Source organism: Sinohyriopsis cumingii, unplaced genomic scaffold, assembly GCF_028554795.1.
Source record: "Sinohyriopsis cumingii isolate HCF-2022 unplaced genomic scaffold, ASM2855479v2 utg001339l, whole genome shotgun sequence".
NCBI classification, from domain to species: Eukaryota; Metazoa; Mollusca; class Bivalvia; order Unionida; family Unionidae; genus Sinohyriopsis; species Sinohyriopsis cumingii.
In genome coordinates this window covers 839,670-864,717 of record NW_028315985.1, presented here as the reverse complement: position 1 = coordinate 864,717, position 25,048 = coordinate 839,670, and the positions used below count along the sequence as shown (strand labels likewise).

General features: G+C 34.1%; 1 protein-coding gene across 1 annotated transcript in view; it reads right to left on the bottom strand.

Annotated features, from left to right (window-relative positions):
* The window catches only part of LOC149772614 (uncharacterized), a 419,962-nt gene that overhangs the window by 165,103 nt on the left and 229,811 nt on the right, over positions 1 to 25,048 (bottom strand). The window lies entirely within an intron of this gene.

Sequence of the window (25,048 nt, the reverse complement as noted above, 5' to 3'; positions counted from 1 at the left end):
TAAATATATTCCGAAGGTCGGACAGTAATACAGTATCAATGTGCTTCATTGAAATACAGGTGATGAATGCCATATGTCATTAAGTGTTGTTAGAGATACGGTGATTAGTGACAACGTCAAGCATGCTAAACAATAAAAATTCAAGAAAGGTCCAACAACGTTTGGATATTTGAAGATGTGTATGTGTGTGCGACTAAGATGGATTCTTCTGTGCTTGGTATCAATGAATGAAGTCTATTTGATTAAATATACCTAGATATATAATACGGCTATTTTCAACAGAACATCAAAGCAATAAATGCGTGGAAGACAATATATGTCTATTATTCTAACCTGCAAATGATGCTAGACAGGAACTGATCTGCATATAGTATCTGGATGTCTAACAATACTACAACTAGTTTTCAGTTCAATACAGATAAATACAATTATTGGATTAGGACATATGATTTAAGCATTATTGATGGCGCCATTGCTGCTGTCACTCCCACCGGAAAACTGATCCCTATATATTGCAATGTACATCTGAAACAAAGAGATTCGTTGCCATGAGTAGCGTAATCTCTCCTTCCGAAATACCCAAAGACAAAGACTAAAAACTTTAAAATAACGTCGAAGTGAGAATGATGGATTTTAATTAATACGTTTTTCTGCCATAAACAACAAAATGGTCACAGCTAACTCCATGTTGGTGGTGCATGCCTGTTTGATTGACTTGGTTTTGTTTGTTGTAAATTGACACTTAGAAGGACACATTACAGCAATTGCCGGGCTGATGCAGCAATAGGATTTGAAGATGATATAGATGAACCCCTTATAGAAAGGATGGACTGATGGAAGCTGTTGCTTAGAAACTTGAGTTTGCGTCTTCCACAAGTGAAAATTATTGCACAACGCGAGACAAAACGTAGAAAAAAACGAAAGACGTACTCTTCCCTGACATTAAATCTACAGTGTGGAAGATTGTAAATTCCGTTTAATCTGCTGTATGATTTTTAAAAATCTGAACACGACGTATTGCAACACTGCAACTCCCCAATCAAAAGACCAGTACAAAGACATGTCCATCATCGTATATACAATATATATGGGCTAAAGCAGTTTTCATGAATCAGTCTTGCCATACGAAAGTAAGGCTAGTTTTAAGGTTGGCTTGGAATATTTTTCCAAAAAGATCAAATGTAGTAATAGATGGCAAAATAGGGACACAATTGCGAACAAAACGAATACATAAATGTGATACGAAACTTTGAGGATAAGTTAATGTTGGTAATTTTACAGCTTTGTCCCCGAATATTAGAGGTATATATTAAAATCACAGCGCTGGGACACAGAGCTACATACCGAAGAGTATTATACAAAACACACATTATGAATAGAATCAAACTTCACAAGCCCAAAGTACCAAGGAACTGATATTTGAATTTTAGATTTTAGCTTCGATTTGGAGTCTATTATTTGCTTACCAATGACATATTAAACTGCATAACTTTCAACAAGACTTTTCTTGTGTATCTAAATATTACTCATTCATGCCTTAGCAATTTGTAGTATAGTCAGTTTTATTGTTGTTGTTCAGCTTTGCATTTGGGTGGTTGTTTTTAGAAATTCTAAATATTATTCACTGCAAATACAAAGTACTCATCAATAGTATTTTTGGACTCCTACATTGGAATGATAGCACATTCAGCCAAGAACATTTGTGGATTATATTACTGTAGTACATTACAAGATGCTTAGATAGCATCATCAGAATTCCGGCTATTGACACATTAACACATTCGAGAACATAGACAAATCATATTCATTATTGGAGCTTATTTTGCTAATCACTGGGATTAAAATGGAACTTTATTCATTTGGGCTTGTGATAAAACTTTTGGGGTTTAATTCACAATACTTTAGTTATTTGTAAACTTAATTATGTATTCTACGGACGTAATTATTTGTTCAATTTTACAAAACGTGTTGGTTGTCATTCTTTTGTAATACGTAGTTTAAGAGCATAGTGTCGTAACACATGAAATTGGTATTTGATTTTGTTTTATTTTGGGTTTCTTCGATGGTTTAGTTCGTTATTCGATGAACTGCAACAAGTAAAGGATGTTGTTTGAATGCTATCAGATAGAAAGAAAGCAACAACAAAAAAGCCAACGAAACGAGAGAAATTGAGATTGAGAGAACACAAATAGAAAGACAAAGTGATTTGTCTTTCACCACGATGCTTGGAGTTGTGGGTGAAGTATATTCATTAGCTACCAAAAAACAATGATGATTTACAATGTTGATTTGCATAAGAAATGTGCATTTAAAATTATTACCACACTATAATCTTAACTTTAGGTTTGGATTTTAACAAAATAAGCTGGCATTTGTAGGCGATATTCATACCGAGCGAACACAATTTAAAGCTACTCGTCTGAATAGTAATTTACAACATAATTTGGCGATCTCTGTATGAGCATATTAAAACAATATATAGGAATAAATGAAGACTAAACTCTGACTAAACGTGTATTTTGACTGACACATTGAAGGCTGCGAGTCCACAACCAAAGATGATTTGTAGGGTCCAATGCGAAAAATGTTTTCTTTCCAATATAGATGGCATCCTATTATAAACTTAACATTGGTCATAAAGATTGAGTAATAACAGCTGACACTTGCAGCCATTGTTCATCCATTAAAAAAGCTAATTTGTGTATAGTATGATATGAAACCCTAGTTTCAATACAGATTCATTTAATGAATGATCAATATACAAACTATAGACTTAAGTGAGATTGATCAGCTAATTATGCAGATGAATTTACTGTACATGGATTTGAGATTAATAAATATGAAAATATTGTACACTATCAGTTGACATACTGCGTGATACCAACATCACAACAGAGAAATGGATATACCAGTATATGATATACTAGTACGTGAATGTTTGTTCTATAAATAATGACAAACTTATAGATTCAAGACCAGTTGTTACCAACGTTACAACAGAGAAATGAATATAGGTTAGCGCTAGTACTAAGCATGCTCCCATACATGTAGAGTCATGATCACTTCATACCACGGTAACAATATATAAATCAATATGCGTCAAAGTTGGTATAACACACAAACATATACTTGTAGATCCAGTACCTTTTTTCCAGAAATGCACAATTATGATTCATTTGGAATTTAAAAGCAATCACTCATGTCATCAGTGTTGTAATGATACTATTAAACTAATTACAATTTCTAAATGCACTGATTTGAATATACGATTGAACGAAGATGTAAGCCCAATTAGTGAATCATATCTATGTACAACATATGCATAATACAAATTATAAAAACCAACCAAACAAGCGACCGATTTCATTGACCGATAATAATTTACGGATATTTACCGTAACATTTCTATCTGTGAACTTTTAAGTGCTGAATCCATCTCTGAATTTGGAGCAAAAGAAAGATTTTCAAATTCCCCACTGTGGTGGATATAGTATGACGTAAGTCGGCTGCACTTGCATTTAAAGCCAGCTAGACAGGAAGATGTATATATGACCATTGATTTAGGGGGATTATCAAACTCATGACTGTCACGGTGACCCCCATGTTGGCCATATTGAATGTCAGTTCTGCATCATTCAAATTTAGGATCAATTATACACAATAAGAAGTGAGAACCATATCAATACCTACATTTAACTAGGAATAGTGGCGACAATTCTATTTCCATTTGTGATGGTGGTGGACATGTTGGATGCAGATCATTACAATTTGCAGACGAAATATAAGGATTTTCTTTTAGTGAAAAGCGCAAGGTGGTGACTTCCTGTGGGCATATTGGCCGCCAAAAAGCGCCATTTTTACTAGAAATAAATAATATCAGAAGTATTTTGGATTAAAACCCCATGTCAGCAAGACTTTCAATTAAAAATGATCTGTGATTACATGTTCAAATTAGTTACTGCTGTGAGAGTCATATTTGATGTATGAGTGACACCCTTTTAATGTAAAATCAATTACACATCATAAAATGTCTACTAGTGAAAACCTCATGTTTTTGTGCCATCTGCTCAGGAGAGTTCACAACTGCAAGATTTTCAAGATGGGTACTGTGACATAGAACCGTATAGACATCATAAAATTCTTCTTGTGAAATCCCTAATGTGGATAAGCGTTCTGATCTGGATGAGTAGTGATTATAATATGTATTGCCATTATGGTCATATTATAAATCAGATCATCACCGTTTTCTTTATTTTCAAACAACTAGAGATAATGCTGTTTTTGTGTGCAAAGTTTCATGCCAATCACCCAAGTATTTTAGGTGGAGTGGCGATAAGAAACTTGTACGTACGGAAGTTGGATGATGGTCAAACGCAAGCCGCAATCCACCCTCTGGATTCTGACCAAAAGAGTTTTAAAAAATTAGCTTTTTACAAGATTGCTTAATATTTAGCGAACAAGCTGTAAACGTCTTCAGGAAAGTGTAAAATGTTTACTTACAATTTAGCTCTAATCCTCTGTGAACATGGAAGAAGGTAATTTGTATGGTTTTATAAGAAATTGCTTTAATTAGGTAATTTTTTAAATGGATACTTTCTTTGTTAACTTTAATATATTTTGTATAGATACTAATTCATGTACATTATGACCAACGTAGATACACTATACATGGGTATAAACACATGTTATTGTTTGACATTGGCTGACGACACTTACTTAGTCCATCATAATAATGTTACAACCTCTCAAAGGTCGGTTAGACAGAGCGAAAAGGTATATAGTGTCAAATATTACATTAGTAGGGCATACCACATGTAAAATCAAAATAAGAAGTTCAAAAACATTAAGAGAATGAAGTTGTTGTGACACAAATCGTGAAGAGTGATCGACAATAAGCATGCTTTGTGGAAACAAAATGGTCAGATTTAAAACATTATGTACAACAAACAGTGCAGGTAATACATATCAGCTTGATGATCACAAAAGGTAAACTGTCCACACTTGATAGAATTGGTTCCATGAATATCAGACAACACGAAAATCACTATATCCGACAGTAGAATACACACAATCTACCATTCTTCTTATAGCAACATTGCCATATCTGAACCAGCTTTCAATTTACAACTGAAAATGTTTTCGAGGTATGCATTCATTTGAGCTGTTAAAACCCTCAAGTGGACCCAGAACACTGAATATATTGTTTCCTAATTATAAATTCACATTCGATGCAAGCATTTGTTTGTCAAATGTATATATAGTGTTAATACAATTCTGCTTTTAATCTGCTAATAAACCTATAGAAACGACATAATATTGAAAATTCCAAATGGTACAAACTATGAATACGCAGGACAAAATTTATCAACATCATAAAATAGAAAGCGCAAAGAAAACAGACATAAAAACAGTATAACATTTTCTTTATCCCCGTTAAATTAATTATAAGATCAGCTTTGAAAAGAGAAATTAAATTTTGATATCATTGATCATTTATAACCTTTATGAACTGCTTATTTGTCTTTTTACAATGTGTAACATTAGTCCTCAAAATAAATATCGTGTCATTAATGGGATACACTTGTCAGCCCTAACACCCACTCAACAGCAAATAAAATTCACTTGCCTGTTTTATTTGGATGAGTGAATTTTCACTCCATAGCTATATTTATTTTGACAAGGTATAATAACAGGGACGACGCAAGAATATTAATTACTGCATAGTACACATGTAGCATTCATTGATCATTGCATTTGTACCAAGTCCTTGTAGCAGTATCTTTTTTGGATCATATTATGAGAGGTTAGCTGATTACACATTATTTTACAGAGGCAAAGTCGAAAAACAATGACGTTCGTGGTAAATGACCTTTGATGGTTTAAAATGCTAGGTTTCAAAGCATCGTTTTAGCAAAGACTACAAGCAGGAATATACTCTAATTAATGAATACCGTGACACCATGTATTCTCTTGGGTATCAATATTTCGGTTTTTTAATACAAATATTTTTTAATCGGGAATTTAATGAATTGTTATGTGGTCATATTTTGTCAGTATAATAATCATCGCATAATTTGAGTTTAAACTCTATGTAGCGACTATAAAATGCATGAAAATTGATACCTAAGTTAGGGATGAAGGTACATCAACAGTTGACAGAATTAAACAAGGGAAAAACAAAGCTTTTCAAAAGCCTGAAGCAGAATGTCTTGCAAGGTTTTCTAATATTCTACCAGCTGAAATGTAACAGAACACATGCATGCTACACTGCTATATTTTATGGCTGGAAAGTACACATATATATGTATCGTACCTGGAGTAATGTGCAGTCGGGGTGCTGTAGAAATAGTAACAATAGCTGCAAAAAACAGTTATAATTTAGTCATACCGGTCAACATGTTATGTAGCTTGTATTAGGTACATTATCAGTTGTTGTTTTATTTATAGTTAATTGTACACATTAATTACATACTTTATTTAGGTTGATAACGCTATTTTATAATTCGTCTATAAGATAAGACATAATAGCAGCTTTAACTCAATTCCTGACCCTATGTAAGATAAATAGTGAACGTATTTCAAAGTCCTTATAACATTTCATCCGCCCAAAAAAGTTCTTTGTCATTGCAATAAATAAAACCTTACATTTGTGCGCATTCCAGTGAAAGTTGTGAAACTTATACGATAACTTAAATTGCGTGCTTGCCAATCCTTGGAACGTGTAGAAACAATAAATTGTACTTGAAATGAGGACTCGTGAACGATCCGCTATTATGTCCATTCAGCAGATCTATTTTCATGTTGTAGATGTTTATGATTATGATTTCTAGAACAATTTATCATATTTCCTTTTGCAACAAAATTTTTCTGAAAATTAAAGAAACGTTAAATTTTTCTATAGAGTTCATCTCTGTATATCTTAACTAAATTTAAATAACTACTTGATAAAATATATTTTATAAGTAAACATTTAATAGTCTATTTGGTACATAAAGTAGCCTGTGATTATAAATATATAAAGTGACAGGAATTAAGACAGGAGGGAGACGATGAGAGATATTTTTTTTTAAATAACCGTTACCCTCAGTCTAATAAATCATCCCATGAAATCTATGTTGACACCTATGGGATATTTGCGGGTATGATGTCAGCTGTTAATTAAAATGTGCAATTGAGATGCATAACATTCTATCCGAAACAAACCCACATACAGTTTGGATATTTACTCGTATTTGGTAACATATCAACGAAATTCAAAATGGCCACATGGCAAGGAATGTTTTATTTTAAGTGAATTTGCAGTTGACAGAGAACATGATCTGGAAACATTATGTGCATATCACCAATGAACCCTGCAAATTACAGTAACTCAAACGACTCGAGAAATACCCTAAGTATCTACAATGTACACCCTTTATGTTACTGACATATTTGTCTGCAAATAATGCTTCGATTTTATAAGTGATATCAAACTCCAAATGGTGTGTCAGTATTAACAAAGTTTTAGGGATTCATTTATCTGACATCCCCACTCCTGCCGGACGGGAAAGTTTGCTCTAATGTTAATAAAGTCATCAACTGTTTACAGTATGAGTATACGTAAATGACTGTGTACAAGTTCTGACCTTACAATAATGTCATACTGGCACCACACAAACTCGTGACTAATTATAAAGTTGTCAGCTGAAAGGGCAAAATAAATGACAGACATGGAGATAATTTATCTTCCAAGAAATAGGTACAAAATTGTTTTTGAAAATTCATTTCCGGCAGAAGCCGTCATCATCAAGTAGGCTTCTGCAAATGATTTCAAAAGCATGTTTTCATTCAGGTTAGGATATGTTTCATAATCCGATAGCCGTTTTGCTTCAACTGTTAAATGAAAGACACCTCAAGTTCATTTGTCAGCGTGTGAACCTTTTGATATTTGTACATACCCCAATGTGCTAGAAAGCCAATAGGGTAAACAGAACTAAAAGCAATACAGAATACATTTCGAAAACATAAGTATGTCCAACTTACCATTATGATATCATTCGCTGCGGAAATCGTTCGGGCTTCGAATGTTCGTCTTTGAACCATATTTTCAAGTCAAATTATTATTTTTTTTTTGCCAAACAATACTTTATTGTTTGAGATTTCATTAGAATATACATAATTTAATGTTTGGTGACAAATAATGTTGTTTTAAATAAGATAATAGAGAAAAGGTTACTTCTTGATGCTGAACAATATGCGTTTACAGGATCTTTCTGTAATATGTGATTGTGTATGCTCACTCATGTCTACATTTTGAAATTTGCAAACATACACTCACCCATACATTCATTGCTTTATTCTAGCTTTGATACTTGAGTTCCATCAAAACTGTCATTTTGAATTCAAAGTTTTTCTTTTTCAAAATCTTAAAATATTTTAAATTAAATATTATGATATTCTTGCTTGTGTTGGTTGATACGACTCGTGAAAATTGTAAAATCTTGTTGGAATTTATGCATTTTAGAGTATATAAATCATACAAATGTCTGGGTTTTGCTTGGATTGCATTGTGCAGTATGCCTTGGAGTTGAGATTATTTAATTATTTAATCTCATGTATCTTCCTAGAAAGTAGTAACAAACAATTTAATTAGTTCATTGTTGACTAGGCTTTATAGACATGTAACAGTCCGGTTGGTATTTATTTCTTATACCACGGCTGCTATACCCCTTTTCCTGTACTATTGGCTTTATTTGTCAAATGCAACATTGCAGGACAGCTAAAACACATTATCTACCATGCAAACATGTAATGAATGTTGTACGAGGCCACAAATATAACCAAATGGTTAGTTATTTTAACATCACTTTAAACACATGCCAATGCAATATGAGATATGTTCCTCTCCTTAGGACACACCGAATCAACTGACCTGGACAGGAATTAAGCCCACAACCCATGGATTATAAGTCCATACCTTAATAACTGAACCGTCGTGAATATAATATTGTTAATTTGTCCTGCTATCAGATGCCAACACCTCTAGACTAAAAGTTCTGGACCAGTCTTATTACATCCTGACACCTATACCAAGGATCCATGTCTTGAGCCAGCTAGAGGTAACTGACTTTATACCTCGCTAATACACGAACTAATTGTCTAACTATTTTGGAATCTTATCAACATGTTCTGACATTTTAAGTCATGAAATATTCGTTAACCAACAGCAATGACCAAACAATTATTTTAGCAATTATTTTCAGTTATTTGAAAATGACTATAGTGTTTCAGATTAAATGGTGACTGGACTTTCTTGATTGCATTATTTATACATTCTAATCGTAATAAGAATATTTCAGGAATAGATAAGACACATTTCCGTTATCATCTATATTAGTATATCTGTAAAGTTCTTGGAAATCCAATATTAATTAAGGTATGCATTTTCTTGAAACCAAAAGGTTGATGAGTCTGAAAATCAATGGAATCAAGTCCACAAAACGAAGATGCAGAATGATGATAAGAATGAAAAGGTCAAATAATAATTAAAGGATTCATCTTATGACCATGAAGGTATATTGTATTATAACTGCTAAGCTATGACATATTCGATTGATCAACAAATTCAAAGGTTTCATCAATTTCACTCTTCATACCAGTGGTAGAAATTTAATCTAAAGTAAGTTATTTTTATGCAGAGATGAAAGTATAATGGTCTGGTAATCAATTAGGAGTTATAATGTTGTTAAATGGTGAAGCATCAAACTATTAACCAAACCCATCTCTTGTCCCACAAGTTTTCCTATATATATTGAGGGAGATATAGTACATGAAAAGGAAAGAACAATTTATTGATAATTATTTTGAACCAAAAAAGGGACAAGTAATCGTCTAACAATTTATTTTCATGAATATATGAAGAAATGCAGGAAATGAAACAAAAACTGCGGATGTTATTTTAATAAACCAATCATAGCAACAAAATATAATTGATTTCCGATAGGAAGGAATTTACAATAGTCTTGAAGTTCTTTCTTTCGAAGCACTGTTGACAACAAGGGTGGTTCTCACAGTGTCTAAAGTATCAAACAGAGTGCACAATTCTTGAAAGATTCTTAAGAGGATAAGCCACCTTTGTCATTTAGCCACGTTTCCAACACTAAACGAGAGAACTCTATATTAATAAAGTCCCATTTTCACTTTTCAAAAGGTGCCCTCGTCAGAATGAATGACTCATGCGCAGATTTAAGTCAAATCTTGTATGGAAATAAAATAATCGTTACAGATGTACCAAATCTTTGCGGAGGCGTGTTTGTCATTGCAAAATTATAGAGGAAACAAACATGAAAATGCAAGGTGCAACAAGTCTGAAAACCTGGCTAAACACTTTCAAGGGCTATTGATCTTTTTTTGTAAAGACAGGATGAGATAAGATGATGACAATTACTAATGCAAATAAGTATACAAAATACCTGTGTATATGTTGTTGCCCTACCGAACTAAAATCAAAGAATAAAACCGAAAGTAAATAATAATAGCAATTCATTAAACTATATGCAGTAAATTATTTACATTTTGGCAAAATATATATTTGAATTTGGAAAAAACCCCTTTTTTCATTTAATAATCTACCGAAATAAAGACTAAAGTGTTATGTATGTATAAATTTGGAACAACAGCAAAAAAATGACTCTATGGATACCCCACACAATTTTGGCTGAATTTATTGCCAGATTGAACGGTAATGGAAGTAAATATATGTGCCATTGGCTGCATACATTTATACAATTGAGTATCTAGCATTCACCAAGATACACTTAATAAGGGAAGTGAATTTACCAGCTCATATGGGTTGATATTGCAACCATGGCTGTCGTACGGGCTGGGAACAAGCTCCAGATTGCATGGTAGCAGCAAGGTAAAAAGACAGTCGATATCATTATATATTGCTGAATATTTATTTTTCTGCATCGACTGGGCATGTTCTTATCGGACATCGTAATGGATTGTCTCATTTCGTCCACATTTTGGGTCCATCTGAATGAAAATCCAGCAAGTTTATTAGTATTTATTCAAGCTTAAGTTAAATAATTGGGGTCATTTTTGGGTGTCAGTTTAACTACGGATTAGAAGGAAGGCGACATGCTGAGAAACTAAAGTGGTTCAAGCGGGCAAGTCAATGTGAAGTATCATAGTAACAGCCGATAAAAAAGTAAAATACTGTGCAAAGTTTTCACGAACTTATTTAGAAGAATTAAATATGTCGAAAATATGCTAAAGTGTTGACATATCATTAATAATAAACCACAAACTGTATATATCCCATTAAATATACTTGGGGGGCCCCGAGTGGCTGAGTGGTATAAAGCACTCTCCGTTACGGATCACTGCCATCTCACCTCTGTCTGCGCTTGTTCGAGTCTCGGATTCAGCCAAAGTGACTACGTGAGAAAGCTTGTCAGTAGCTTCTCGTGGGTAGGTGGTTCTTTCCGAGGTTTTCCCTGGTTCTTCCTCCACCATTAATACTGGCCGCCATGTATAGCATATCGTGTGCTGAAAAATGGCGTTAAACCCTACAACAACAACAACAAATACACCTTGTAGTACATTTAATTGTTTTTCAACATATTATGGTCTTAACTTTTCAAATTCTCTTATCACCAAATGAATACATATCCTAAGTACAACTTATATTACGTAGTTTCTGCTCTCTCATCTTGATTAAAAATAAACGGCTTCAAATTAACTCTGAAGTCAAAACTTATGTAAAATCGAAAGTCCTCTTTGATTGATTTTATAAATTATGTTTTTTGAATCAAACAACTGTAGTTATCACTCATTCATGTTGTAAATTTATTATTGTGATATTGCATAACAGTTTAAAATATCAATATGTCGAATTCATGTTGTTTTTCCATATCAATAGATGCAGTTACCTTTCAGCAAGATGAAGGGTTCAACTAAAACTATTTAACAAAGGAGATTTACAGCAAGGCATGGACATATACACGATCACTTCTCGTTCTTGTTTCTTAGCAAAATGTTACGAGTATTGAGCTGTCAGCTCGATATCTAATTGTTATGTATAAAAGCTGTTAAACTACACTTAATAAGCCAATCAAACAAGCTGTATTAAAGAGATTAGAATGATTACATAAGATACTTAGTTAAACATGCCGCGTTAAAGAGAGCAGATGGACATCAAAGAAAACGTGTTCAAGAAAAAGAGACCGTAATAACACTATTTTAACTGTAAGTTAAAGATTTTGAGAACATCGGCAAAAGGCAGCAAACACAAAAGTCTCATAGAAGTACAGGAAAAGAGGAATCATGAGCAAATTCAAAAAACAGGTAGCTTTCCCCCTCCAATCAATATGGTAAAAATGATAGGTAAATTACGTAATGGTTCCGATAAATTATGTTGGCATACTTAAGCAGGTACCCTGTGTAGAGAATAGTCTGCTGAAGAAATTTTGACTATAACTGCCAGAATTCTGCATACAATTGACAAATAAAACTACATATTCGCTATTGTTTCCAAGATATTTAAGCTTTTATATTTGACGTCTATGTATATTATTTAGATAATTAGATTGTAAACCTAGGTCTTATCATGTTTTGCTTTACGTGACAATCTTTCACCTGTGCTTTATATGGCACACTTTAAAACACAGAAAAAGGATATATAAATAAAATTTATTATGAAACAAAAGGCAAAAATCCATTATGTATATATAAAAGTAAATAGTTTAGTCCTTATTCGGTGTCTACCGAGTCCTTCTTGGCTTGCCTCTTGTATTCATGAAATGGAGCATCTCTCGTCACTGTCCAGGAATAATCTGCAAACATTGATGGGTTCCATTTGCCCTGATAGCGATTCGCTATGGTTGTAATGTCCTGGTGAAATCCCTCGCGGCCGTGCTTGTCGCTCACTGCTCCGCAGTTCAATGAAAAATATCTAAATAAGAGTGCAAAAATGTATCTTTAATGACATGTTGGAACCAAGACGTGTGTATGCCTTGAGAATGGTTCCAGCAACTTCCTGTAGTTTTCTGACTTGTCGTTTCCGTTCAAATATTTGGCCACTATCTAGAAGGCTTTCGATGCCGTCTTTTCCTTGCCACGCAGATCACAGCCAAATATAACATCTCGAAGGAGTTCACGAATATGAGGACCAACATAAACATCTTCCTGAGTATTAGCTTCATCTAACGGTGGGAATTTTCCACGGAGGTACATTTAAAGCTCCTTGTCTTTTGTCCATGACCTTGACACAGTTCTTCATCAGACTCGCCTTAATATGCAAGGGTGGTAACACATTCTTCATAGATTCAACATGTGGTGGATGCTGAACACTTTTCCTTCCAGACTCTGTTAATGTAGTGTGAATTTATTGCACTACTATCCCATTCGCAGAGAAAATAGCAGTACTTTGTGTATCCAATATGTGGAGCAAGCAAGACAGTAAGAACCATAAAATTACAAGAAAGATGCCATTGATGTTTGTCATAGTTTATGCACCTCAACAATTGTTTCATGTTTTCATAGGTTTCCCTCATATGGACAGATGGCCAAATGGAAGTGTTGGCAGAACGTTACCATTATGCAGCAAAACAGATTTAAGACACGTCCTCGATGAATCATTGAACAGTCTTCCTTCAACTGGATCATAAATTATATTGACCACTGCAATCACACTATCGATTTTGTTGCAGGCTACATTTTCACCTTCCATGAAGAATGAAGAAAAAAGGGACAATATATCTTTGACGCTCACTGAACATGGACACCCTAACATCACAAGCTAGGAGATTCCACTGTCGTGCTCTGGAGCCCCAAAGCTCTGCTTTACTCGTGGGTAGTTCCAAATCCCTGAAAAGGGTATGTCAGTTCATCTTGTGTTAGAATGTGTGGTTCAGAGGAGGAGAATGGGAGGAAATATTGGTCATGTGACATTGATGGCTCAGGACTAGATGTTTCATTCTCTTCCTGTACTGGACGTATAGATGATGGAATGTTTGGATAATGCACAATGCACGTTTACATCTTTGACAACTGGAGGCACATACAGAAGTAACATTTGTTGATATGATCAGTTGGCTCTCTCCAAATGATTTACACTGCAAAAGTCATAGATTTCCTTTACCTGTTCAGCCATTGGCGAAGGTTTATTGCACAATTGTTGCAGCATATTTGTAAGATCCACCTCTTGTCCTGACCTCCAATTTTGCAGCAAAAGATGTGTTAGGCTTTCTTAACCATAGTGGTTTTACTGCGTTTTTGTGATGAAAAAGTCACTTCAGCACAAGCACAGCAGATGTTATCTGCATTGTTGACACACGTACGAAGCATTTCTGCTTACTTTGGCTAAACAAAAATGTGTCCATTGCAAAATCAAACGCTGACTAACAAGGCATCAAGAGCTGATATGGTGATTTAGTTCAGCAGAGTGATATCATCTTCGTTATGCTTGCATCATGCATCATGTTCGTTCTTAGTTACCCAGAAATTAGCAAATGGTTTACTACATTTTTTTTCGGAAGAAATTTGGCTGTAGACCAGTGTGATCGGTTGTGGTTACTATAGTTGGTGATAATGTTTTTGATCATAATGTTGACGTTCATTTCATAGACAAATCGGATGATGTGATGTGTGTTACATTTGAAGCTGTTATTGTTCTCTCATTTGCTGAACAACAGATACAATTGTAAAGAATTGCAATATATCATATCGCAAACGTGCTAATTTTGTTTCAGAAGTAAAAGCCATAATGTAAGAAAGTGCTTGTTATACTTTTGTGGATGCATCAACGTGCATTTAATTCAATTATTGCTTACTGGTCGGGCAAAGTATACTGGCACTGCTATAAACCTTGACAGGCAAAGCTGTAACGTTTAGAGGAAAATGTCTTAGAAGAATGGGATATCACTGTCAGACAATGGCTGCAACCAAAGTAAAATGAACATAATTTGAATGTTCGTCTTTTGGTCATAGACGCAACAGAAAGCTCCGTTACCTCCAATGTAATGCCATAGTAAATTTTAAAATATTTAGGATGAAGACTTTTCATACAAAACCACAAAACAGTCTTGTTCATGTGATCTCGTGTTCTGACCAGCAGTAGGGAGCTGACTGTCAGGTGTAGAATGCTTTGAACCTTTGATAAAGTTGGATCTCGGAAATTTAAATTATCGTGCAGAGAATCGAACAAATCACAATTATGGATTCGCTTAATCAGGTCCTTTACCTTCCGGCATTAGAATAGGACTGTTCCTTTCTAAGAGTAGCCTATCCATAAAGGTTTATGAAAAATGTAACCAAGGAAACTCTTATGATGAAAAGAACGTAACATGTTTAGTTTACCATAATCTGCGACCTAGCAGCACAATGACTGACAGCCACATATAGATAAACCACATATGAGGTTTGAATACAAAAGGGAAAATGAAGACAGCAAACTAAGGTTGGAGTGGAGATAAAAGCTGAATGAACATTGCACACAATGATTCATCATCACACATTTAGACATGTCTGGCTATTATGAAGCGACATAAAATACCAATGTACATACTTCAACAGCAGCGAAAGAGAGAGAGAGAGATGCAATACTTTGTGTTTAGTTCAAATAATAATAAAGAACATTTGCAGACATCTTTGATGCAATACAATCAAGAGGTCCTAAATGCATATAAATTAATAGCAAATCATAGATTCAGATTAATTCTCATTTAATGTGTGCGATGTTCCAGAAGATATTTGAATATTTTTGTCTATAATTTGTTGCAATACTTTTTATAAATTTACATTAAAGTGATACTATAATAGGCAAACCCTAATTGGGTTAATTTGTAATTCTAAATTAACATATTACAATTTTGTTTTTTAATTGATAGGTCACTCTGAATCGCATCATAATTTGTTTGTTGTTGGACAAGAGTTATTGAAATATTAATTGTAAAGAGCAGTCACTCGTAGCTTTATAGCAAGCACTACCAAAATTAGTTCATTATATGCTGTTAACTGAAATATAGAGAAAACGTTATAACCTTTCAAAAGACAATACTTTTGTTTATGAACACGTTGGAATGTTATTAAATAATAATAATGTATTATCAAGCTCATCATTGGATAATTGTTTAAAAGTGCAGCTTATCTTTTACTTCAAATACATCTCAATTTATAATGATTCTAATGATCCATATTTAATACTCTTTTATTATATTTATTTCGTTGATAGTGATTAAATTGCAAGATATTGGTGTACTTGTCATGCTTTTGAATCATATGGATGTGTCGGTGTTTAAACCGGACCCACCCCACCATATAGGCGAACTTGGTCTTCGTCCATTGCGCCACGCTGTAACGGGAGCTAAATAGAATGAAGTGAATTTGTTTCGCAATGGGGGGGGGGGGGCAAATATATAGTTTGCCTAATAAGCCAAAGCCCTCAGGTCAATCCAGGGACGATATTATGGTGTCATCGCTCTGAAGGCTAATAAAAGTGTCATGTTTATGACTTAGTATAGATATCAAGTTATGTTAGGAAGTCATTCTAAATCTATATAATTTAGGTACTATAAATACCAGACAAACCAATTTAAATGTATGTACTAATTTTAAGTAACTATATATGTTGCAAAGTTCATATCAAATCATATACAAGCTATATTAGAGAATAAGTACGTAGAGGAAACTTCCGTTCTTTTACGGGTTGAGTATTAAGCAGTTTGCATGATCTTAGCTAACGAAATGTACATAGTTGTATTTAGACACTGCACCCATTGGGATAAAGAAAAGTGGTAACAGGCAGCCTTAAAATAAATTTGTCATACAATTCAAATTTAGGAATTTGTTCTTTCTTTTGATAATGGGTTATGCATACACTTTAGTCTTAATCGAAGACTGCATGTGAAACAACAAAACCAGATCAACAATGCACTATTAATTCCACTACTGTCAACATCTGCCAGTCTCTCAATCAAATTTGTACTGTGCTAAAATATGATAACTAACTACATCAATGACTAAAAATCCATTGATAAATTACAGTAGATGAATTACTTGTGTTCCTCTTATTCACAAATGCATTCGAGGGAAAACCCCAATAATGTCTCAGAAAATGACACATAAACGAAAATGAATACCAGGTTCATGTTTTATTTTGAATTAGCAAAATAGTAATTTTGATATGGCATACATTGTGGCTGAGATTATTTATACACAGTATCAAACGAATTCGTTCATCGCCTCTTACCCGCTCAGAATAAACACACATGCGGTGTTTCATATATTACATGCACATTAATTTGTTGTTTGTAAATAATCTAGCTTGAAATAGTGAACGAAATTCCGAATGATTTGATTTATGTAAGTTATGTTTCATGCATATAAGGATATGCACGATCGAACAACAGGGAAGACACCCGAATCACTTCAACGTGTGTTTGTGCGTGTGATACATAATTTAGGATTGTACACACACACACACGCACATATATATATATATATATATATATATATATATATATAGAGAGAGAGAGAGAGAGAGAGAGAGAGAGATAGAGAGAGAGAGAGAGAGAGAGAGAGACAGACAGACAGACAGACAGAAAATAAATCTAAAATATCAAATTAATATTTAACAAAGCCATTTAGAATTTTGATCTGCATAAATTATGTCATATGATAGTAGGAACATACAATGGTCCAGTTGTTCAAAATAAAAGTGGTATCATTTATTTAGAAGCTAATGATATGAAAAATAATTTCTCCAAACATTTTGAAAACATTATAAAAAAAATTAGAATATGTAGATTGTCTTTAGAACAAGCAATAACAGTCTTCGAAATATACTGATTCTTATGTTACGCGGTTGATTACTGTGTATTATTGGCTGGAGTGTGCCAGTATTTTGTATTTATTAGAGCTTTATCAAAACGTCATATACATGAGGTGCCCATCCTCTTTCTCGAAATCTAAAGTATATTGTTAGCAGAGCATTGACAAATTGACAGCAGTGAAACAATTGGTTACTAAGGACATTTTAGAAAGACAAATCTGGTAGAGCGTGTGTGTGTGTGATGTCGATTTTTAACGTAGCCTTAAGAATGTTTCAGTCATATCGCTACGATGTATGCAGTGTGGTAGTTCAATTTGTTGTCTAGCACTGGGCCAACATGCCTCAGACATGTAGCATTATGTCCCAGCCAGTCACATTATCCTGACACCAGGCCGACCAGTCCTAACACTAACTCTTAAACGCCGAGGTATGACTCAGCTGGGGATCGAACCCATGACCCCCCATTCGAGGCGAACGCTCTAACCACTACCCCACAGACGCGGTCCCAATCTGGTAGAAACAGCTTTGAACAACAGTCCCTGAAAGAGACTGTTTCTCTACTAGTTGAACTAGTTGAAAAGAATTTCAAGAAATTTAAGTAATACAATATCCTCCTTTTAATTGCTGCGTGTTGAAAATATCAATGCTATTCTTCCACCACTAACACTATTTTCAAATTACCTGATGTATACCTAAGATTGGTACCACTTTCATGTAGGACCAACATAACGTCATTTAAGTACATCCATTTGGGTTCATTACAAGCTTTCTGGTGTAAAGCCGATGTAAATATCACTTTCTGTTTTGGGGACGTAACTATAGCAAACATGTTAATATGGCTGCCGTAGTGGCCGTATTGGCTATCAGCTTGGCTCCATTTCCATTCATGGTAAACTAGATAGCATACACATTTACTTGGTGAAGGAACAATCACAGAAACATCAATTGACTAGAAGGGGTAGCCACAAAAATATGTTTAAAATGACCATTGTAGCCATATTGTAATTCAGTTTGGCACAGTGTGATTCACAACCAGTGTGACATAAAAAAGCCTTTCAGAAACAATTCCATGCAGGTATTCAGCAGAAGCAGAAAGAAGTTTGCAAGATTAATACCACTGTGGCGGCAATGACTGATGTTTCAGCATTAATGTTTTCATAAATCTCATAAATAGTCTTTGATGGAAACCTAATAGCGATAATGCTTTTTGTTCATGAGGAGCAACATTAACATAATTTTTAAGATGGCTACATCGGTGGCCAGATTTGACAGCCTATAACACCAAATAAATCATAGCAAGTAATTTTGTGAAAATCCCATGTTAATCCGGCAAGGCAAAAGAGCAACAAAAAAATCAATATGGCTGTTATGACAGTCATACTGAACATAAAAAATCGGCACCATTTTCATTTTGCACATTATAAAGTGAAAAACCGATGTTTCAAAACCGCCACTGTGACAAATAAAAGTAATGGAAGACAACGTTGATGGTGATGAATCATATGATTACTATGATTACTATCACAAAGATCATGTGCATCTAAATCCGAAGGATATAGTACATGCCGCTCTATTCAACGAAATCCGCAGTTACCTCATCAGCCTGAAAGCTATCTCAAAGTTTATGCTAATAACACGAGGAAGGAGGACTCGACATCCACGATTGGAGACATGGGAAAAGAATATGTGCAAACTTTTATTAGTATAGACGTAAATCAAGACTGTTTAATTATCCTAAATGATGGCAATGCAAGGACGAAATTGCATCCGATTTCACCGATGCCAACTATAAGTCTCCATCTTATTCGCTTACCTAGCTCTTTTATTACTAGCTAAAGGCAATCATACATGTGTAACATCAGCTAATGTTGATTGATCATGTTTACAGTAAAACATCTGAGAAAATCATTGAAGTCAAGTCGTGTATCTATTTGTAAATGACCATTGACCTAAATGTATTATCATCAAAGTGCTTAGTAGGGACACAACACTATCTTCTGTATCTCTTCAAACAATTTATCGTTCCAAGTGATTTAGCAAACTACCACCTATTTTGTGTAACAAAATGTCAAAGGCAGAACTGAAAGACTGAAAAACTTGCACGCTATTATTAATTTTGTTGCATATCAACTTGTTATAAACAAGTGCTAAACGATAAAGGAACTACAATTACTTGCCAATCATTCGCAAATAAAAAACATACAACTGAACGTACAAGGCTAACAAAGCTAAGAAGTCAAACTAGAATTCATATGATCTAGTGATGCACCCGTTTATCATCGATGGACACTATAAGTCTTAACTAAAAATATAGGCAATATATTAATATAATGTTTAGAAACATCCTGTCAATTTGCCATGGTTTATAGAGAACATTTGTACTCAACATAATCTTAGACTGTCCTTATCAAGGAAACACAAACTATTACCCATACAGAATTGAATATTATCCTTGTAATCTCATATTAGTGACTTGAGTATATACAACACTTCATGAACATGCTTCTTTAAAAAAAAGCAGTAAAACGGTCTCAGAAACCTACATGAACCTACACGACTCACGACAATAATGTATGAAATCAGACAGATTTTTGGGGTTAATCTGTTAGGTCAATCGAATTAAACATATGTGATTTTGATATTGCTTTCAATGATTATCTACATAATTATTTGGACCAGTGCAAATTGATCCGGGGCCCCGAGTGGCTGAGTGGTCTAAATCGCTCACCGTTACGGATCACTGCCATCTCACCTCTGTCTGCGTCGGTTCGAGTCCTGGATTCGGCTAATGTGGTTATGGGAGAAAGCTTGCCAGTAGCTTCTCGTGGGTCGGTGGTTCTTTCCTGGGGTTTTCCGGGTTCTTCCTCCACCATTAATACTGGCCGCCATGTATAGCCTATCTGGTGCTGAAAAATGGCGTTAAGCCCTACAACAACAACAACAGCAAATTGATCTGTTTTGTTATAATTAAGGACACCCAAGGTTCTGATTCATTTTCAAAATTGGATAAATCAAATCTTTATTTTGCTAACCATATCTAAACTATTTGAAAGACACGTTTCCAAATATCCAATGTATGACTATTCAAAGTAACGTTTGATTCACGCACCCAAAACTGATTATGTGGGGAATCACTCTTGTGAGTCTGCCGCAACCAAACCATTGATGAATGGATTGCTTGATATGGACAATGAGATTCTTTGGACCTATATTTCCTTGATTTTAAGAAGTTCATTTTATTTAGATCATCGTAATATACTTGTATTGAAACTTGAAATAACCAGTTCTCACGTATTATTTATATTGTTCAAATGAAAGCCAACAAGATGTTATTGGTAACATCAAAACCAGAGGTAATGTTCAGCATCAATTGAGTCCCACAGTGTATGTATTATTCATTATCGCAAATGATTTTCGTGATCAACGATAAAATAATGCATATACTAATCATACTTGATTGATACGTTTTATACTAATGATAAAACTTTGAACAAAGAACTTGGTGAAGACTTATTTCAAGTTAAAAATTTGAACTCACAGAGTAACATGTTTGTCAATCCTTATGAATCGAGGCCAAGATTATCAGTCAAAATGAATCCAAATTTTAAGCTGTGTATCTTCAATAATCTAATTGAAAATGTTGAAAAAGAACAACTGTTGAGAGCTTATACTGACAAGTATACAAACTGATGCAAGCAAATGAAACACTTCTGTTCAGAAGCAAGCCTTAGAATTCATCTTTTCAGAGACTAACCAGCTATATATAGGAAATTATGTTACAGTTCATTGCTGTACAAGTTTGACAAATGAAGTTAGTAACGATATTGAAACGATCCATTCATGTTACAATAAGGGCAGCACGAATTATCCTAAATTTGCCATTTATATACCATCCATATATTTGTTTCGAACTTAAATGGCTGAAATTTAAAAATAGATTATCATACCACTGGTGATATTATTGTTTAAAGTAAGAAATGAAAATTAGCAGCACAATTTGAGTGGCATGCTTCATCCTAAGTATAAAAAAAACATAGTCAAGGCCTCATCTTAAGATGACTTTTAGTTTAAGTTTAGAAGTAACCAAAAATTTTAAGATGGCCCTGTATTGGATGTCATATCAGAGACATTTTGTTTTAGGACTAAAAACATTATGACAAATTTTTACATGACAAACCCTTATTGACATGATCATGAATATTTTTCACAAGGGATTGACACAAATTAAATTTAAAACCAATTAGACACTATTATAAGTATTTTTGAGACAAGAGGTGTAGCTATAAAATATAACCAAGATCGTTACAGTAGCAGCCATATTGGACTTCTCATCAGCACCAGTTGTATTTATGATCAATTATACACCATAGGACGTCTGTTAAATATTACTATCCGTTCAGGAGGAGTAGCGATTTTCAAGATAACTGCCGTTGTGGTCATGCAGGGTATGACATTAGCATGGTTGTAAAGTATGACCACCAAGACATCATAATAGGTGGTTCTTGAAACACTCATTTTCATAAGACCATCTATTCAGGAATAGTAGAGATACTTTAAGTTTCAAGTAGCCGCTGTTACAGCCATGCTGAACGTCAAATCTGCGCCACTGTTACCTAGTACAAAATATACATCATTAAAAGGCCAGAATTTTGTATTTATTAGAGCTTTATCAAACTGTCATATACATGAGGTTCCCATTATGTTTCCCGGAATCTAAAGTAGATTGTTAGCGGAGCAATGACAAATTGACAGCAGTGAAACAATTGGTTACTAAGGACATTATAGAAAGAAAAATCTGGTAGAGTGTGTGTGTGTGTGTGTGTGTGATTTGGATTTGTCACGTAGCTATAAGAATGTTTCAGTCATATCGCTACGATCTCTGCAGTGTGTTAGTTTAGATTGTTGTCTAGCAATGGGCCAACATGCCGCAGACATGTAGCTTGATGTCTCACTCAGTCATATTATCGTGACACCAGGCCGACCAGGCCTAACACAAACCTCTCAACACTGAGCGCCAAGCGAGGCAGCTGTTAGTACCAAAGTTATTCTAATTGGAGAACGGTTCACTTTTTCGACATATCTATTTCTCTATCCTTCAACATTGCTAACATATGACATTTGCAATGCAATATTATCAGTTCGTATCATTATCACGGCCATTAGATGTGATCTTCTCTTGTTACAAGAGAGTTGTGTCCATTACATACTTATGCAAGTCACATTGATTGTAAGGTTTTCTTTTGAGCAGCAGCATACATAATGACAGGACTGAATTTCACTTACAGAATGTATTATATTTACATAATTGATTAGGAATCAAAATGTGATGATGACACATTACAACCTGTCAAATTGTTTTAAATAAAAGTGCATTTCTCAACAATAAAAACATATTGTGACTATTTCCTGATAAAACTACACAATAAGTAGCTTTAATGAGAATGTACTGGTGGGCAGTACAACGTTTTGAGTGATTTATATTTCACTTAAACATATTTAAGTAATTTTAAAATCTGCATTTTTTTCAGGGTGATAAACAAAGAAAATCCAGTTCAATCAAAGGAATGCACGTGAACCTTAATATATTGAATATAAAACATATATCGGTTTGAGTTGATATTACATTTATAAAACCATGAAACGATGCCACACTTGAGGAATTTAAGCGTTGACAATTATACGAGTCTGCAACTTACCCATTTTGTGGTTTATTATTATTATTAACATCAGGTCAAGACTGATCAATTCTCCCCTCATACAATTATTCATTAAAGGAGAACATTGCATGCATTTATGACCTAATTATTTAAGTCTATGACTATTTCATGTTCTTTGTGTTAGCTTTTAACACCCAGTCTAATGTTGTTTTTGAAATATTTAATTCATTTTGGATTAGACATTTCTTTTTAAGCCCTAAGTATCCAATAGCAGGTGTAAATCAAAAACATTTTTTCTGTAATTGTATTAATGCAGATATTTTGTTGTAATACATCTTATGTAACTTCATACTGCCCAAACATTGCAGGAGAATCAACAACAACAACAACACAATACTAAATAAATCATGCTTTATTTGCATGTTCATTGAGTTAGACCTAAAACAAACTATGTAAAAACTAACACAACCCAAACATGAATCATTCACCATAAGCTCGATAGTTCATGTCTTTGATGCAGGCCTGTTTTTGCTATTAGAATGGCTTAATTGTGTAGTTTAATGTCTGTCTCTCTCTGTTTCTCTCTCTCTTTGCTAAGTCCTTGTCGTGCTAGTTGTAGTTCTGACTCGGGTTGATATACCGTTTCCCCCAGGACCAAAAAAATATTCTCTAGATAACTCATTGATAAATAAAACGTTTCCACCAATTCAGTCTCGATCATGTGCATATGTGAGACTGCAACTATTGACTAGCCTGCATATTGTTTACATCGATATCCGCTTTTGATAACAGACATTCCCAACCATAAAAAGCCTTTTGTAATGTTTGTTTCACTGATGTACTTACTGTCCGTCATTTTTTTTGCCTATAGCTTGCAATATCTCCTTATGTTATTAGCTTACGATTAAAGATTGGTCGTGTTTTCAAATCCAAAGGTGCCACTGGCCTGATCCATACTTTATGATATCATCATGCAATGTTTTCGTTTCATCATAACTATACGACACCTGCATACAGTGGTAGGTTACGTCATCAATAAATAGTTGGCTTCCGTACTACCAGGGTTAAAGATATACATGGTTTTCAATCCCATCTTAATTCATCCGAGATATGATTTAATATAAATTCACAAAACGAATCAGATCAAATTATGTAAACATAAAATATGTCCTCTAGAGTATTCATGTGTTTCTCAATAAGATCAACTCATTAAGATACTCCATCTGATGTCTTGATTACCACATCAATCAAAGTATTATCAGACATAAGTACTGTATATTCTTTGCAATCAATCAAGCGTTGACTGGCAACTAATAAACGAGAGCCATGTCAGAAACCGTGGTCTTTGGGACTGCGAAACAAATAATACTGAGGCATTATTGTGAGTTTATTCCGACTTAATTTGATCGTGTGCTAACTTATAAACATAATTTGCAGATGTTGTCATGTAATGTAAAAATGATAATATTTGATACATCTTTTTCACACACACACACACACACACACACACACACACATATATATATATATATATATATATATATATATATATATATATATATATATGTATATATAT